Source organism: Chelonia mydas, chromosome 2, assembly GCF_015237465.2.
Source record: "Chelonia mydas isolate rCheMyd1 chromosome 2, rCheMyd1.pri.v2, whole genome shotgun sequence".
Taxonomy (NCBI): domain Eukaryota; kingdom Metazoa; phylum Chordata; order Testudines; family Cheloniidae; genus Chelonia; species Chelonia mydas.
In genome coordinates, this window is record NC_057850.1 from 128,918,789 (window position 1) to 128,932,155 (window position 13,367).

General features: G+C 38.8%; 1 protein-coding gene across 4 annotated transcripts in view; it reads left to right on the forward strand.

The window, feature by feature from the left end:
- Positions 1–13,367, forward strand: part of CDH18 (cadherin 18) — an 840,354-nt gene that overhangs the window by 391,959 nt on the left and 435,028 nt on the right. For all 4 annotated transcript variants that reach the window (XM_037893304.2, XM_037893305.2, XM_043540230.1 and 1 more), the window contains one exon: positions 2,758–2,844. The gene's annotated coding sequence lies outside the window, so the exon portion shown is untranslated. The remainder of the gene's footprint in view (positions 1–2,757; positions 2,845–13,367) is intronic.

Here is a 13,367-nt window from a genome sequence, read left to right on the forward strand (position 1 = left end):
CCCAATCTGTGAAATGCATCCATCCCATCCTGGCTGGTAAAAGCCAGCGAAGAACAACTATTGCACTAGTAATAAAAATAGTCAAGGCTTCTTCAGAGAAGCACACCTACTGCAAAACACAATAGTTCATTCAATTTTCAATCTGGAAGACTTCTCCAACTACTGTTCTGTCTCCAGCCTTCCATGCCTGGGCAAAATAATTGAGAAAGTAGTAACCACTGATCTTCAACAACATGGACATCAGCCAACATTTGGGATTGGATGCCTCACAATAGGTTCAGATCAGGACACAGCAGTCTTCTTAGGACCATGGACACAAGCATGATCTCCATACTCATCGAGCTAGACCTCTCCACATCCATTGACACAAGAACTGCTAACCCACCTACATGACATAACAGGAGTAAATGGTCCAGCATCACAGTGGTTCCAGTCATTCCTCTACAGCAAACCTCAGAGTGGTGATGGGTAACTCTTCTTCATTGCTAAAGACCCTTGCTTGCAGAGTCCCCCAGATAGCTGTACTACCCTTCTTTTCTTCAATATCTACATGAGATCACTGGGAGAGACAGACACACATGTGTTCAGCTGCCAGAAGTATGCTGATTACATTCAACTAAATATTTCATTCTCTGTGGATGCAGCCACTGTCATTGCTCAAATGTTGGAATGTGTACAAGAAATCAATGCCTGCATGAAAGTAGCTGGTCCAAGTTTAACCCAGGCAAGACCAAAGTTATGCTGGTCAGAAAGGGGAATCATTTTCAAGAGCCAGCTAGGATGTTGTCTCCATTGAAGACATGCAGTCCCCATTCATCAAAGTGGCATGGGTCTCAAGTTACTGTTTGACTCCTCACTTTGGCCCTTTCTCCTGGACAAGGAGCTGTCCACAGTGATCCATACTTTTGTCATCTCCAGTCTTGATTACTGTAATTCACTGGATCTGAAGCTAAATGTGAAGAAGATACACAAGCTCTAGCTGGTACAGATTACAGCTGTGCACCATCTCCCTGGCTTAGACTGCTATGAGCACATCCGCTCTATGCTCTAATCCCTCATCTGGCTCCTAGTCAGATTCTGATCCCAATTTAAAGCTCTGGGTCTAATTTTCAAAGCAATTAATGCATCAAGCCTTAATTACATTAAAAAGCATATTTCAATTTATGAACCACTGTCAGCTGCACTCCTCTGGGATAATGCAAATCAACTAGGTACTCTACTATTGCTATTGAATTCATGTGTAAGGTGCTCAGATAGTGTTGTGATGAGCAGCATCCCCTAATATAGATTGATAAAATAAACTTTTAAGGTGAGAGAAAAAGTTGAGAAATACTTATATATTGATATACAAATAAGAATCAAATGTGCTCTCCTTTTGTTGCTCCACTCCTCAAAATTGTATCTCTTCCCACAGACATTTCCAACATGATCCCTTTCACAAAACACATACCCCTTTTGAATTTGAGACTAGGATTCAGTGAAAAAAATAGTATGTTTGTGGAAAGTGTCATGAACACAGCCAAAGGGAATACATGTTTTTCATTTGAATGCTTTAAAGGTCTCCACCATTTGTTTCCAGGTGTTAACTAGGTTCCACAAAGTATGGATATCTTTCAGATCTAGTCTTCTCATCTTATATTCTTCCCGCACCATCATTTTTATATTATTTTTCTTCAAAATAATTTTATTACAGCGGTTACGGATGCAAAAAGCTATGTCAATTATAGAAATATTCAAAGGGTGACCACCAGGTAAAAAATTAGAATAGAATTTTGGAAACAATGAAGAGAAATAGTGATACTAATGAGAAGAAAAATGACATGCGGTAGTTGGCTTGTACACACCCGTTTTTTCCCCATATATTTAATAAAAGTTTGACATATTTCTATATAAATAGTGTTTTCATCTGTTTTAATACTGATGAGTTTTTCCAATGAGCAATTGTTCGATGCTGCCTATTTTCAAATAACATGACTGAAAGTGATGTGTGAGGTATAGATATTGTGGTGCTAGATGAAACGGTTATATTAATATGATATTAATTAACTCAGCACTGTGCTGAGTTGTCCCAAGTTTGCATTTTTACTGTGCACTGCTTCTGCCCAGCTCAGACCCTTCACACATAACTATAGCTAGAGATAGATGTGTGTTTAAGATGTGCATAAGGGTTTACACTTTCTTTTAAATCATGGGTTATATATAGCAATAAAATCAAAACAAAACCAGTTTTTTCAGTCTTCCAAGGTAAATAAAATATTTTGATGACACTGAAAAATTGCATGAATGATATTTCGATAATCACTCACCTTACATACCTTTAAAAGTCTGCACCTTACATACCTTTAAAATATTATTCCTTGAGTAGAATCTAAATGATGACTTTTTTTGTTGTTGTTGCCTTATTTGTTTGAAAGATCATGGTAAATAATGTAGACGTATTTTTATTTTAGGAATTCATGAAATCAAAGTTATGTACACATCTGTTGAAAATCTGTTAGATTGCCTGATAGGAATATTTTTGTATAGTGCCCTATTTATACGATGTCTTGCTGATTGCATTTTAAGAGAATGCCTCCCTGCGCTGATGACATTCAGTTTTCTAATTCACTTTTAATAAGGCAATCCTTTTCTGAGATTTATTTCCTTATGATAATGAAGTAGGATTGAGGAATTAACAGCAATGCTATTAACATTTTTTTCCTTTGGTATAGCCTTATGCTTTCTGTTTGAAAGTAAGTTGAGATTTATTTTTCCTAGGCCAGTGCAACAAATGCAAGAGCTGAAGACGAAAAGACAGCTGAGATAGTAATTCTTTGGTGAAATTAAGATACCTGTGTGTTTGAGGTATGTTTGTTTTATAAATCATATATAAACTATTTTTCAGTCTTTCTGCTTGTGTTTAAAAATAATTGTAACTGTTTTTGAACATTTGTTCTTAATCACATCTTCTAAAGACGTACATGTTGCTTCACTTTAGGGGAAGCCCAGAAGTATTGATCTTTCTTTCTTTCTTTCTTTCTTTCTTTCTTTCTTTTGATACTTCTAAGCTACTGGAAATTATTTTGTTTAGAAATCAGTTTGTGTTTTATCTACGTACAATACAACAGCAATAGCGAGCTGTCTATGGAGGCTAGTTATATCCAGACAAAGTCTAATAACTAGTGATTTTACCCCGTTTATAAACAACTGTTCTCCATGTGCCTGGTTGATGCAATAGGAATTCTAAAATAGGATGGTATTTAAAAGTTCTGAAAGAAATCATTGACACTTATCAGACTGTGTCACAAGGTTCTCTTCAGGATATTAGAGCTGTCTCTACAGTTCATGTTTGTGTTTAGTGATTTTAAGTGAAGCCTCTACCAGTTCAACGTGCAAAAATAAAATAGTTTGTAAGTAAATTCCATATAGCCTGATAGGAGTTCAGCAGGTGGACAACAGAAGGCAATCAGTAGGTATACAGGCCAATGGAGGCTGTACTGAGAAAATCCAGGATCTGCTTTGAAGATTAAATTAGTGTGATTAGCCGTGTCACCGCAGGTTACAGAAGTAGTTCTAATTTTAGTGGACTTGTTTCAGCCTATGTAAATTTCACCTACAAAGCTTATAGTGAAGCTACATCCATCCACTTGTTCCTAATGTAAAAATTCTTATACATATAGTTATCAGCATACTCACAACCTCCATTTTACAGCAACAAAAGTAGCTTTAGTCCTGCTCTTACTGCTGTCATTGGTTAGGCCTGAGCTGAGGAATTGCATCACAAAGGTCCTAAACAGTTACAAGAGAAACACCCTAAACATGCAGCTGATGGCTAGACAGCTTCCCAAAGACATTGTCATGTAATGTGATCCAGAACAGACTGACTGTTTTCTGTTACTATTTGGAGATATCTGGGACTGGGACCCATCTGTTTTCCCTCCTCCATTGGCAACCCCAGTTTTACCTTCTCTTGAATAGGTCGAGGAGCCAAACATTTTCAGCTATTATTCAGAAACACCGAGTTTTCCCAAGTAGCAATTTTCAGGCTGTGCCAAGTGTTATTTCTTCCATCTACACTTGGCTAGGAAGTTGCTATTGTTTTGTTACTGGTGTAAGCATATGGTAGCTGTACTTCCAATTTATTTCCCTATGCAATTCAAGGTGTTAGCTTTGACATCTGAAAGCATTTTATGATTTCTGTCCTGGCTACCTTAAAAACCATCTCTCTTCTCATGTTCTTCCCCAAAAGTTAAGATCAGCTGGTGTGGGGGTTGGTAGCAGGGTATTTTTGAGAGAGCTTTTCCAACTGCAGGATTCATGGCCTCATACACTGGTCTTTGTAGCCCTGCCCAAGACTTTTGACCCATGGGCCTCACTTGTTGCTAAAGCCTTTGCTTGAGGACATTGGTTGGACAGGTTTTGTCGTCTGTTAGAGGTGAGAATTTTGTTGAGTCCTTTAAACTGGATTCTGTATAGTATTCCCTAGTTGACATTCGCTCAGTTTTGCTAATTCTTTTTTTTTTTTAATTTCATTAATATAATAGAATGTTTTGAAGATGCATGTAGCAAGAAACTGAATACATTTTTATACATCTAGACAAATAAATAAAAATATCTTATTTTCTAACATTATCTGGATCTTGGAAGCCTTATTGACCATTCTAGAATTTATAAACACAGATACCGCTCTTTCAATGACCTCTCTTTCTTCCTTCTTCGAGGAACCAGTATTTGAAAGCATTGTTTTTGTGGTATAAGTGACCAGAGAGAAACCAAAGAATGGAAATAGATGTCACACATTCTCACAATTAAAATAGATGTCACACATTCTCACAATTTTCGATGTTGGTTATCATATCCAAACTTCCTATAGGTTTGTTAACAAAGGAACTGACTTTATTACTGAACTTCTGACAACCAACCAACCATTTGCTGATGACTTACTCGAACAATGCTTCAGAATGTGTCTGCCCCTGATCCATTGAAACAATCGCCATTAGCTCCTCCTGACTCCCATTGTGCTAAATGCAAGTACACTTATTTGTCTTATAGATTGTATTTAGTGTGTGTTCTTATAGTTGAAACTCGTAGTATGAGTATGAAATTTATATTGCTTTTAGGAGCATAATAAAGAATATTGTTCTATTCAACTATTAGAAGATTTTAAAAAAATAACAATCTCTTTTTGCTTAATGTAATAAAGCAGGGCTACACATAAATTGCTGATTTTATATATTTGCAGCTATTTTGCCCTCTCTGCTTTTCCATGTTTCTTTTCCAGTTTTTGTTAGTTTTTAAAACCGTTACATAACCTGCACTAAATGAACACCACATATAAGGAGACAGAATAAAGCAAGAAGAAGAAAAAAATGTTTATACAGGGAAAATATGTATTTGCCTTTTTTGTCTAACTTAATGAGAGAATGCAATGCTACATTTCTGCCTCCTTATGGTGTTTAATACTTATCAATCAGCTGCACGTCAGGTTAATTCAGAAGACTCCAAAAGGTGGTTCCCATTAGTAAGTAGTTGCTGCTGGCTTCTCCTCTGGCCTTGACCAATCTTTCCAAAGGTAAGAGCATTCCTTGGAGTCTCTTTTTCTAGTGTAGAACTCAGAATAATAGAGGTGACCAACTTTGCAAACTGCATCTGGGTCCTTCTTATCTATCTTTCCCTTGCGATTCCATGCTGGGCTTCTCAAAAGGGATTTGATATAATTATCATAGGATACCCTTCCGGGTTAATCCTTCAGAGTGGCTCCCCATAATTCCATGGGCCTTTTCTTTCTCACAGTCAGATAACCCTATCATAAAATAAGGAAATAAACTCTCCCCTCCCCACCCCGAAATCTGGAGATAGTATGATAGATTTTCAATGATACAAAAACACACCCCATCTAGTGGAACTTGTTAAAGCCATTGAAACAATTCTCGATCCTAATGAACCGAAATGATCGTTCAAATGTTGATTCCAGAAGACTCTGTACTAACTGATGCTTTCATGTGCATCTCTGTCACCTGATTTTTTTGTAGTTAGTTTTGACTCAATAAGTGGTGTTTTTTTTTACTTTGGGGGGAGATTGGGGGAGTTGTGAAGGTGACTGAGCATCTTGCACTGGCTTGAGGTCTCTCAAAAATCAGGACAATGGCATTTGATTGACATTGTAAGCAGAAAGACAGGATTTACACTATGATGCTTTGTTACCATCATATATTTAGCTGCTTGAAGATATTCAGAGGTTTGGAATATCACAGATAGACACAAGGAATATAGATTAATGGACTGGGTGCAAGTGAGTCAATGTTACCATGGTGATAGGTGCCTTAGAAATGTATAGTGAAGTAGGTGCATTATACATGTGATTTATTAAATGGGTATTGCCACCACATATGTGATATATTATAGTTTAGCTCACAACTTAACTGTAACACGTTTATCTTGTTATGGAATTCAACTTGGATGTGGAGATTTCTGGGTTTAAGGCCTCATGTCACAATTTTGTCTATATGTGATCCTTTTTGATGAACTCCTAACCATTGTTTGTCCTCCAGTTCTTCTTAAGCACTAACAGTCATCTAGGGATTTTTTTCTTTGCATCCCTCGTCACTGACTGTGTAGCCTGCTGGTCTGCTGACCAGTCTAATGCTCTAGTGCTGAGTCGCTATTTTGCAATGCATTTGTAATCCTTTCAGATTCCCCTTTCCCACACCAGTACCCTGCTAAGATGTTTGACAGCCTTTTCTCCCTTCGTGCTCACATGCTGTGCCAGCACCTTCAATTATATCTCCTTTATATTGAGACTGCATCCTCACTATTTGTCTGCATGGTGTCCGCCATACTTCTGGGGGCTTTGCAGATAAATAACTATATAATGTACTACTTGCCTTCTCCCTCCCCATTTCTATTAAGTATATTTCTTCATAGTGGAGCTTATACGCATTGTATCTGACTATTTATTCACATTCCATTTGTATATTTTTTCCTGTCATATTAAATATAAAGTATATTGCTTTTCTTTGTTATATAAAATATTTGGTTTGTATGAATTTCATACTTTTGAAAAGGCGTCATACTGACTGGCTGTCTTAAATACTGCCATTTTCTGGTGTATCTTTTGGACCAAAGTAGCATGGGAAGAGGAAGTGAAAACTTTCCTATGCAGTCCTTCATATTCATAGAATCATAGACTATCAGGGTTGGAAGGGACCTCAGGAGGTCATCTAGTCCAACCCTCTGCTCAAAGCAGGACCAATTCCCAACTAAATCATCCCTGACCTTAAAAACCTCTAAGGAAGGAGATTCCACCACCTCCCTAGGTAACGCATTCCTGTGCTTCACCACTCTCAGTGAAAAAGTTTTTTCCTAATATCCAACTGAAACCTCCTCCACTGCAACTTGAGACCATTACTCCTTGTTCTGTCATCTGCTACCACTGAGAACAGTCTAGCTCCATCCTCTTTGGAACCCCCTTTCAGGTAGTTGAAAGCAGCTATCAAATCCCCCCTCATTCTTCTCTTTCGCAGACTAAACAATCTCAGTTCCCTCAGCCACTCCTCATAAATCATGTGCTCCAGCTCACTAATCATTTTTGTTGCCCTCTGCTGGACTCTTTCCAATTTTTCCACATCTTTCTTGTAGGGTGGGACCCAAAACTGGACACAGTACTCCAGATGAGGCCTCACCAATGCCGAATAGAGGGGAGTGATCATGTCCCTCGATCTGTTGGCAATGCTCCTACTTATGCATCCCAAAATGCTGTTAACCTTCTTGGCAAAAAGGCCACACTGTTGACTCATATCCAGCTTCTCGTCCACTGTAACCCCTAGGTCCTTTTCTACAGAACTGATGCCTAGCCACTCAGTCCCTAGTCTGTAGCAGTGCGTGGGATTCTTCCATCCTAAGTGCAGGACTCTGCACTTGTCCTTGTTGAACTTCATCAGATTTCTTTTGGCCCAATCCTCCAATTTGTCTAGGTCCCTCTGTATCCTATCCCTACCCTCCCGCGTATCTACCACTCCTCCCAGTTTAGTGTCATCTGCAAACTTGCTGAGGGTGCAATCCACACCATCCTCCAGATCATTAATGAAGCTGTTGAACAAAACCAGCCCCAGGACCGACTCCTGGGGCACTCTGCTTTATACCAGCTGCCAACTTCCTCATCTCTGACCTGCAGGGAACAACCCTCCATGTGTAGTCAATCCTTAACATCTCTACTGAAATGGTTTCAGAGTAGCAGCCGTGTTAGTCTGTATCCGCAAAAAGAACAGTTGCCACAAGTACTCCTGTTCTTTCTACTGGAATGGGCAACTAGTGTTCAATTGTGTCACTTTCTGGGATATGGAATCTGTTATTGAGCAATGAAACTGACAAAGTAATTTCAAATAGAAAGAATGAACAGCCACTAGTCAATACCAAAATGTTAGTCTCTGCTAAGCTGGACTGAATTTGAACTGGTGGTCTAGAAGTGAAGGTGTTGGCAGGCAATTTGAAATTACCAGCTTGTTTTGGATATGATCTATATGATTTAGAAAAGAAGAGTAGTTTTACACAATTTGAAATTGTTTAATTTGTTTACAAACATATATGTGTTTTACTTCTTCCAAAACAACTGCCACAAAAATTAATGTAGTGGGTTAGTTATATGAAGAAAATGATGATCAAAATATTCCATATTTATATGACGGTTATAGCTGCATATTGAAATCTCCAAAATGTAAATCTAGAAAAACATCTAATATCTGATCAAAAGATACTTAACAGCATATTCTAAAGGTTGGCTTAGATCAAGAGAGATCTGTAAAAATGCTATCATAGTAAAAACCTGTTTTGCAGTTATTTGTGAGGCCAATTATCTTTTTGTTTTTAAGTATTTTTGGCACTTTTGTCAAATTGATCAAAACAATCTTTCACACAACCTCTTTTAGAATAGCAACTAAAATCTTTGATTACTAGTAGGATTGCCTTCGCCTATGAGTTTAACACCCATAAAGATGTATGTGCCATTGAAGTAAGAGGACTACATTTATAATGAACTGCATATTAAATGAAATAACTTGATTTAATAGACAAGAAAAGAAAAAAAAATCTAATTATAATTGTATTTGATTAAAATATGCCTTTAAGATTTCTTAAACAATGTTACAGTGCCGCAATTGCCACAGTACAGAGCAACTGAGATCTCCATCATGATACATTGGCTTTGCAGTGGGTTTTACTGCAGAGCAGCTTCCTTTAAGCAGCCTTAGTCATGGTGTCATCAGATGCATGTAAAGTATGTATTATGTCTGTTCTAATCAAGGAAGATCAGTCATTTGATATAATGGAACTTGATTATAATTGGCCATCTCTGGATAGTTAGCGATCCCAGTCTTTGTACTTGCACTGGATCAAACTGTATTTGCATGTATATTCTGGATATCATAGAAGATGCAACAGAGTCTCAAACATATGGAGTCCCATTACCAATTTTCTGAGCTATTTTGTCCCCACCAAAAAAAAATCTTGTCACTTGCATATTATCACTTTTACAACACATAAATTTAAGGCCTAAGAAATCAGCCTTTATATTATACATAGATGCACACTTTTTTCCTTTATTTTATACTCAATATTCTTTCAAAATAACATGTACTCTTATAGCACTTCATTCACACAATGCTTTTTTCCTTCTTCAAAAAATGCCTTTGGAAGTGCATGTGTCATATTTTTCACTCACTTTGTGTTGTGACCATGGGTGCAGAAAGTTTTATAAAACTGATAATTTTAAGGAAATCTTGCTTTCTTTTGTTATTGTAGATCTCAATTTTTTCTACTTTTGTTGTTGTTTGTACAGGATTTTCATGAAGCAGCACAGTATAAGTCATTCCAGCAAAATGTGCTAAGGAAAAAAAGTAAAACGTCAGAAGGAAAAAATAATTAGGATCCTTCTTTGTTATATTGTGATGAGCCTCTCTTTAGGACACAGTGAAATTTAACAAAAACTGTTTTCAAATTAAATTATATGGTGGGCTCATAATAATGTACGGCCACATTATGTTTTTACCCTGATATAAATATGGAGTAACTCTATTTCTTACAATGGAGTTACCCTAGATTTACACTGTTTGGCTGAGCAAAGCAAGGCCTTTCTCTCAACTTAATGGCATTTTTGTCTCTGTAACACAATAACATTTGAATTCTGCACCTGCTTAATTCCAAAATGTCAGGAAATGTTCTAGACATCAGTGCACAGATCTTTATTGGTTTTGGTGAAACCTGGAAAAACCAGAAGGAGAAATAGGGGACACACAGAACCCCTCACATCTGGCTAGTACACCTATTAGTTTTAACCAGGTTTGTAATTTTCTGTAGATCAAAGAACTGGTTGATGAAAGCCATTGACATTTTCCAGCATAACAATGACACCCCAGCTCAGCCCATCATTCCAACAGAGTTCAAAATATTGATATCCTGAGTGATTTATCTCCCAATCCGAAAGAAAATAAATAATTTAATGATTTACACAAGGTTACATATTTGCATGTGTCCCTGACATAGAGGAGGCTGGGAGGGTGGCACACCAGCAGCTTTTAGAGTGGGGATGGAGGGATGCAAGGAGTCCCTGTGTGTATGATGAGTTCAGTCTAAAGAAGCAATGGAGTTTGTGACCCTCTAGACATGGGTAGGCTAAGATGGGACCAGTCACACAATAAATGGCGTACACACACAGCTCCTGGCATGTGATGGAGAGGAGAATGGAGGGGAGCACAAAGAACTGTGGCATTGGGGAGGAAAAGGAGAATGGGGAATCCTAGTAGGGAGATATCATTGGAGGCCCCCAGATTCCCTGGCATGGGGGAGAATGATGGACCATGGTATGGTGGAAAGAAGAAATAGGGGACATGAGTTGGGGGATTGTAGGGGTACACACAATTCCTGGTATGGGTGAAGAGGTGGGGTGGAGTTGCTGGGACTCCCTGGAAAATAGATGGGGATGGGAGGCACACAGGGATGGGGTGGGGGCAGAATGGAGAGATACAAGTAGCCCCTGCTGCTTTCAGTGAGCATTGCCTGAAGAAGCAAAGAAGTGAATGACCCACTAGCATAACTTGATCTTTATAAAACAGCTGCTAGGTTACAGGCTTCGTATGTGAAGTGGTGTATCACACTTGTGTGGAAAACGTCATATCCCAAAAATGGCCTTTAGCTAGCCTTTATTATATATGGTCTAGATGAGTTGCCATACCATGCAGCTGAATGAGACTGATGGAACACCAAACTGTCAACACACATTTGACTTAAGAGAGCTTATCCATTTCTGGAACTTCAGGGCTTTCTGAATTATTTTACCTTGCTGGGAAGTTATCAGTCCAAACTAGATTTTAATTTACAAGACAGAACACATATGAAACACAAAAGAACAGCTTTAGAAAGCTGAAAAATTGTGCTTTGTAGACTTCATCCTCAAAACATGACTTGCAGGATCTGGGTTGTTCTTAAAACATAAGAGAAAATCTTTAAAAAAGAGTAACTCTCCCTCTATCAACCATTTTGTTTTAGCTATATTTGGTGGTGGGATGGGGGGTGCTGGGGTTGGCTTGGTGAAAGGAGAGAGACAGGGATGCTGAGATGTTCTGGTTTTTTGATAGAGGACTAAAATACCAATGGGTTGTGGTCATGATGAATTGGGGTGAGAGCAGTGTTAGAGGTCTTTCCCTTCACCCTCTCCCCTGGTTCTTGTCATGAAGACAGAAAGCAGAAGACTAGAAGTCTGAAGTGCAGGCAATGCGATGTTTATTGGGGTTAGTTCCAAGCAAGCATATTCATCGCTCTATACACCGGCAGAGTCTGTTTCCCAGGATTCCGTTCTCAGCTCTGACGCCACAGAGCATTTACCTGTGTCCCCCTTCCCAGTTCTGACACCGCAGAACCTTGCCTATGTCCCCATTCCTCCTCATTCCCATTTCTCCCTTGTTAGCAGGCCCAAATATACCTGCAATGCACGTCCTCAGTGCCACCCCTTACAAACTTATGGTCATGTTCCTTTTGGGGGGGGTCGTGAATCTCGGGTCTTTGTCTGACCTCTTTCGTATCCCGTGGGAAGGGTGAGGAGTGAAGTTGTGCTATGGTCAGGGACAGGCTCTTCTTTGGCCTTTTAGTGTTTTATACCTTCTCCCAATCCCTCTTTGCCCCTCCCAACTGGTTGCTTGACCTGGCCTTGAGATGGGAGTAACACTTTAACTGCTCTTCTCTGTTCCCATTATGCTAACAAACCCATCTGGCCAGGCAGAAGCAACACACACTCTGTTTTTGTTCTTTGTTCACACATTAGTGTAAGGTGTAAGAATATTGATAGGTCAAACCCAAAATTCTATCTCAGGCTGACTGACAAGCCTATATACTAACAAGCAAATGATATCTGCAGCTAAGAGTGCTCTGAGGAGCCAGATTAGACTTGGTTGTGACATCTGGTGCTTCTGAACTTGGAGGTAGGAAAAGGGACCAGAACGAATTTAAAGCTGTGCAGCAGAACAGATCTGAGGAACAGATGTGATAGATGCTGGGTCAAAAGGGATGTGTGCACAGATGTTGATTTGGGGTGAGATCCTAGGGGATTTCTGTAACATGGAAGAAGTTGGAAGCTGTTTCAAACTCATTGCTTCTGATAGCGAAAATGGTGGAGGGGAGATTTGTCATGTTCTTGCCATTCGTAACTTCAGGTGAGAAGAATTCTTTGATATTTATCTGCAGTAAATTACACTGTACTGTGGTTGATGAGATCTATGTCTTCATTACAAATGGATGTATTTGTTCTGAAATATTGCCTGGTTCTGATGTATCCAAAGATTCTTCTTGAATTGTCTTTGGTGAGGGTGGGTGTTCATCGGAGAACCATTTGCCAAGGTAAAGGTTACCTTATTTGACATCTCCCTGCATTTCATGTGCACAATTAGTTAAGGGCCAAAATCTGAGCTGATTTACACCCTGCAGCCAGGATGTATGAGGTAAAAGTGACCATAAGAACGGTCATACTGGGGCAGACCAATGGTCCATCTAGCCCAGTATCCTGTCTTCCGACAGTAGTCAATGCCAGGTGCTTCAAAAGGAATGAACAAGTGTTACATCTCCCATCACCCATTCCCAGCTTCTGGCAAACAGAGGCTAGGGACACTTCAGAGCATGGTTTTGCAAGTCAAGGCAGAACAGACTTAAAAATACATATATTTATTGTAAAGGCTATTCTATTTTAATATGTCTATTTAAATTTGATATGGTATACATTGGGTATTGTAAATATGGTCTAACATAAATTAAGGGGAGCTGAAACTGCATTCTGATGTCACTTTGCACAATTTCTCAGTAGACGCATCTATTTTGCATTCCTCTGATCATTGTAACTGAGTTTTAAT